General features: G+C 37.7%; 1 protein-coding gene across 1 annotated transcript in view; it reads left to right on the forward strand.

Moving 5' to 3' along the window:
• Window positions 1–6538, forward strand: part of LOC106875592 (ceramide glucosyltransferase 2) — a 315466-nt gene that overhangs the window by 173962 nt on the left and 134966 nt on the right. Inside the window, exon 3 of the mRNA XM_052966726.1 lies at window positions 1849–1883. The gene's annotated coding sequence lies outside the window, so the exon portion shown is untranslated. The remainder of the gene's footprint in view (window positions 1–1848; window positions 1884–6538) is intronic.

Here is a 6538-nt window from a genome sequence, read left to right on the forward strand (position 1 = left end):
GACAAAAAAATAAGGTTGTAAATAACAGGTATTATTACATCTTGTAATTATGATGGTTAGCATGGAAGCTTTTACATGGCACCATTCCAGAATGGAAAAGAGGGGTTGTTGATAAATCTGTTCTACAAGATCATATTTCAGGATTTATATATTTATTTGTTTATTTATGCTCTTGTTTTTGTTTATTTTTGTTCTAAATACCCAACTAAACATTAACTCAAGACATTTTTTCTTATCAAATGTTTACACTTTTTTTGTACCTTTTTCCTTTACTTGTTTTTGTTTTTTTTTCTGTTGTTCTCTGTCTTTCTCCTGTGGAAAAGATAACACAAGATTAGCAGTCTCCTTTATTGTCATCATCATCATCATCATCATCATCATCAACATCACCATGATGTTCATATTTATCATTTTCCATCATCTGTAATCATAAATGTCATCTTTATCGTTATCACCACCATCACTACTAGAATCACCACCCCCATCACTGCTACCACCATCATTGTCACTATCACTGCCACCACCAACATTACCATAATGATCACTACCACCACCACTGCCACCACCACAACTACCATCATCATCATCATCATGTTCACCATACTTATCATTTTTCATGATCTTTAATCATTGTTGTCATCTTTGTCATCATTATCATTGCCAGCATCTTGATCTTTTCTTCACCACCACCACCACCACCACCATCATGTTTATCATATCCTTTTCACCATCTTTAATCCATGTTGTCATCTTCCATTGTTATCATTTTTATCAATACCATGACCACCACCACTGTCACAACCACCACCTTCACCACCCTCATCATCATTATCATCACTCATGAAAAATCAAATTGTTTCTTGATATGGCACATGACCGGAGAGGCACATGAGTGGCTGTATAGTTAAGAAGTTTGCTTCCTAGTCCTGTGGTTTCAGTCCGTCTGCTCAGCACCTTAAGCAAGAATCTTCTACTACTACTCCAGGCTGACCAGAACTTAGTGGATTTAGTAGAAACTGAAAGAAGTCCATCTTGTGTGAATATATGTATGTCTATCTGTTTGTCTGTATTTGTCCAAACGACTACTTGACAATCAATGTCGGTTTGTTTACTTCTTTGTAACTTAACAGTTTGACAAAAGAGACTGATAAGAATAAGTTTCAGGCTTTAAAAAATAAGTATTGAGGTTAATTTATTCAACTAAACCCTTTCGAGTAGCACCCCAGCATGGCCATAGTCCAGTGGCTAAAATTGACAATATGAATACTTTTAGTATTATAAAATGATGATGTTGATGATAAGGCAACTGAAATAAACTTTGTAGAAAACCCTTTTTATAAAAGAGAAGAGAGTAATTCATTAAATAATATAAATTGGTATGGCTTAATGACCTCTAGTTTGAAGGCATTGCCTTTACTGTCACTCACACCTAGTACCACCAGCTTACCTTTCAAATATAGGAAGATGATCTGAGCCTCTAAACCTAATTCTTTCTGGAAAAGCACTCCTCTGCCCAGTCGCATCAGACCATAAGATAAGAATGATTCGCAGTCACCTGACATGAGGCTGAGTGCGTCCCAGAAATTTGTCCTACTGGATTTGTAGTCACCCTCTTCATCAAGCAAGATTAGTGGGTGTATTTGTTTAGCTGTTGACAACACAGCCTTGCAAGTAGTTGTATTGGGTTGCTTGTTTCCCTCTGTACACTTGAACAAACTGGTGGGTGTGTTTCTTGAATTATTGATAATTCAACCATGAAAAAAGCGATCTAACCTGATTTATCCTCTATAATGTACAATATATCAGATATGGTGTATATTAACTAGGTTGCTCTTCTTTTTTTTGTAGATACGTTGAAAATACGGACAGGAAAATAGAATAAGGTAAGGTATCATTTAGCAAAAGAGGTTTTTAGTTTGTTTTTAAGTTGTTTGTTATATTCACAGAATTTTTATTTTATGCAAATAAATGCTATTTGATTAGTCTGTATATGTACATGTATGTTACTGAAAATTTGTGTGTATATTTATACAGCTAGCATTCAATTACCTGTAAGCGTGTCTTGGTAACATATACTATGCTTTTGCTAATTGTTTTAGCTACCTATGTATTTGTGAATGTAGACTGAAATCCCTTTGGGTCCCCTTCATCATTGACTGAGCAGCATATAGAGGAAGGTAAGATAGCTGGATTAGTGCCATGGGGCTCAAAGCCACAACAGGCTACCTATCCCAGAAATTGAACCTGCATCGCTATGTTCATAAACCAAACACCCCTGATACCCTAGGCCAAGTACATGCATATATTTGATCCTTTTTAATACCTTTATTTCCTTGACCAGGGTTTAAGTGAAGATTTTCTTCTCATTTGTTTATTTTATTCTTATTAAATTTTTACACTGTCAGAAGGTATTAATATTGTGTGTGTGTGTGTGTGTGTGTGTGTGTGTGTGTGTTTAAATTGAATTTGTTTACGTACATGCACACACCCAGATGCACAGTGTGTTAAAAAGAGTAGTTGAATACCACTACATATATAATGCATGTGTGTACAGCCATCTACGCAACATACTGTATGTACATACACTGTTGATAGGCCAGTTACATCAGTATTTCTCTTGAGATAGCATCGCTTGTGGAATATACTCCGTCAAAATAAATGTCAAGAACAGATGAAGATTTGAAAAAAATATTTTCTAAAATTAAAACTTTGATTTTTTTTTAATGTATCTTTTATCTTATATTTTTTGGTTGTTTTAGTCATTAGACTGTGGCCATTCTGGGGCACCACCTTGAATTTTTGTCGAATGAATTGATTGCAGTACTTTTTTTTTGAGCCCGGTACTTATTCTATCAGCCTCTTTTGGTGAACTGCTAAGTTATGGGGATGCCAACACACCAACATTGGTTGTCAAGCAGTGGTGGGAGGGACAAGCACAGACAGGAAGACACACTCTCATAGATATACATACATACATAAATAAATATATATATATATATATATATATATATATCATCATCATCATTGTTTAACGTCTGCTTTCCATGCTGGCATGGGTTGGATAGTTTGACTGAGGACTGGCAAGCCAGCAAGCTGCACCAGACTCCCAATCTGATCTGGCAGTGTTTCTACTGCTGGATGCCCTTCCTAATGCCAACCACTCTGTGAGTGTTGTGGATGCTTTTTATGTGCCACCGGCACAGGGGCTAGAGGAGGCTGGTAACGGCCATGATTGGTTGGTGCTTTTTACATGCCACCGGCACGAGGATCACAACTGCAATTTCCATTTGATTTTCATTTTGATGTTAATGTACTTGACTCAATAAGTCTGCACAAGTGCAGCATATCACCCTACAATCCAAGGTACTTTTGAATGGGCTGGGGCTGGTTATGCGAAACTAGTGTAGGATATAGCCATGACTCACTTTATTTGCCAGGTCTTCGCAGTCACAGCATATCTCCAGATTACTCTATCCCTAATTCCTTCAACTGTTTGGGAGTGGCACTTCTTCACACAGTTCTCCTCATCCATCCATAGTACATGACCATATCAGCACAAACGTCTGTTGCATGCTACATCCGATGCTTCTTATGTCCAGCATTTCTCTCAGGGCGCTTACACTCCGTCATGTATGCACACTGACATTACACATCCAGCGGATCATGCTAGCTTCATTTCCTTTGAGCCTAAGCATGTCCTCAGCAGTCACGGCTCATGTTTCACTACCGTGAAGCATGGCAGTTCGCATACATGCATCGTACAATCTACCTTTCACTCTGAGTGAGAGGCCTTTTGTCACCATTGACCACGCTTGAATGGAGCTTTTTTACATGCCACTGGCGCAGCAGCCAGTCAGGTAGCACTGGCATCGACTATGCTTGAATACTTTTTACGTACTACTGGCACTGCCATCAACCATACTTGAATGGTGCTTTTAATGAGCCACCGGCACAGCAGCCAGTTAGAGGGTACTGGCATTGACCATGCATGAATGGCGTTTTTTTTACATGCCACAGGCACAAGAGCCAGTCAGGCAGCATTGGTATCAACTATTTATGTATCTTTATGTTATATAGCCAGCTAAATCTATGTTGTCCATCTCTTCGTCCCTGCCTACCTATACAGCTACCTACAGTTCTATCAAGCTATTTGTCTATCTATTTATCTGTCCAACTGTCCACATTCACATGTGTCTGTGTGCGTATATGTTTATAAATATGCATATGAATATGTTTCTATTAGGCAGATGTTTGTGTGTGTGACTATATACACACACACACATGTCTTTCTCTCTTTCTCCCTTTATATATATGTGTGTGTGTGTGTGTGTGTGTGTGTGTGTGTGCATACATCTGTATTTGTACACATTTGTCCTTTTTGGAAAATTCTGCAATCAGGAAACAAGGCAATAGTCTATGACAAAGGATATAGACTAATGAGTTCTGTATTCTCTCCCTTCAAGAGGAACTCTCTAATCTGATGTGGCCAGTTGTTCTGAATGCATATATTAACATATGTATTATCATTTTAATAATGTTGTGTGACCTTTTCCATCCTGCTCTCTTGGACGTGTTGTTGTTCAATTACTGTTTGTGTCTGCTATTGGTTTCTAATCTATATGAATTATTGATTCTCATTTCCTTTCACATTGCTGTTTCTAATGCAAGCTTCACTCCCCGTTTTGTATTTTTACCCATCTTTTACTAGAAATGAATATTAATATTCAGTTTTTTTTATTGTATTTTTGTCAGTTGATTTCTCTTCCTTTTGTCACCATGTTATTGCTGGAGTCATTCTTAGTATAACAATATTCCCTATGAACAAATAGCATTTAATGAGGACTAATCATTTCCTCTTGAAGTTAACTCAGTGGTGGTCACATCATGGTATTCTGTTGACCAAATCTAAATAATCATTCATATATGTGTGTGTGTATAAGTATGTAAAGTCATAGTTAATATGTTTGTGTGTATTCAGTCATGGAAAGACAGTATGCTTCACAAGTTGTCTCCAGAGAAGAAATTCTCTTTATAGATAGTATAGCTGTAAATACTAGCCCTGAATGATGTCACTAGACTCTAGGATACGTGTATTTCTGTGTTATTGCGCTTCATCATTGCCTTGAGACAACTTCTGCTGTGTATTGTCTTTCTATGTCCACGAACATGGAACATGGACCTGATAAATATATTCCATTCAATGCTACTTAGTGTGTACCTAATTAATAAGAATGACAGTGATTGCACAGCTATAAATAACTTGACTAGCATGTTGCCCAAGAGAAGCAGTAATGATTTACTCTTTTACCTGTTTCAGTCATTTGATTGCGGCCATGCTGGAGCACCACCTTTAGTCAAGCAAATCGACCCCGGGACTTATTTTTTGTAAGCCTAGTACTCATTCTATCGGTCTCTTTTGCCGAACCGCTAAGTGACGGGGACATGAGCACACCAGCATCGGTTGTCAAGCAACGCTAGGGGGACAAACACAGACACACAAACACACACACACACACACACATATATATATATGTATATATACATATATACGACGGGCTTCTTTCAGTTTCCGTCTACCAAATCCACTCACAAGGCTTTGGTCGACCCGAGGCTATAGTAGAAGACATTTGCGCAAGATGCCACGCAGTGGGACTGAACCTGGAACCATGTGGTTGGTAAGCAAGCTACTTACCACACAGCCACTCCTGCGCCTATTACTCCGCATAATATTGAAACAAATCTGATTCTTTGAGTTTCTCAGAGATGCAGTTGAAATCCTTTATCTTTGTGGTTGAGAGTATGAGTAAATCGTCAGTTTTTTTTTAATCATGTTTTCAGTCATTTGGACTGTGGCCATGCTGGTGCACCACCTTGAAGAGTTTAGTCAAACAAATTAAACCCAATACTTACTTACCCACAAAGCTGCAAGACTGTAAACAGATACCAGTTGTCAAGCAGTGGGGTGGGGGCAACAAATACAAGCACACACACACACACCCGACAAGCTTCCACACAGTTTCTGTCTATGCAATTCACTAACAAGGCATCAGTCAGCTCAGGGCTATAAGACACTTGCTCAAAGTGCTGAGCAATAGAACTGAACTCGTGACCACATGGTTATAAAGCAAGCATCTTAACCATTCAAGCCTTTACCTCCACATGAACATAAACAGATTCTGTGCGTCAGGGCCTGGGTCTTTCAGCATCCTGTTTTTTGTTTTTGTTTTCTTTTTCTTTTTGTTAAAATCCCAGTTTTCATTCAGAAAAGTGCATGAGCATGTTGATTTATAAATTTTATAAAATGTTTTGCATTTTCTTGTTGGTACTATTTATATTCACTGAAAACAGGTGGAAAAACAAGATAAAATTTTACAGGATGGCTGGGTAGAATGATTTCATTTCATAGTTTATCTGTGTGCTTATAAATACATACATATATATATATATATATATATATATATATATATATGTGTGTGTGTGTGTATGTATATCTATGTATTTATAAATATGTGCATACACACACACATACACACACACA

This window comes from Octopus bimaculoides, chromosome 3, assembly GCF_001194135.2.
Source record: "Octopus bimaculoides isolate UCB-OBI-ISO-001 chromosome 3, ASM119413v2, whole genome shotgun sequence".
Taxonomy (NCBI): Eukaryota; Metazoa; Mollusca; class Cephalopoda; order Octopoda; family Octopodidae; genus Octopus; species Octopus bimaculoides.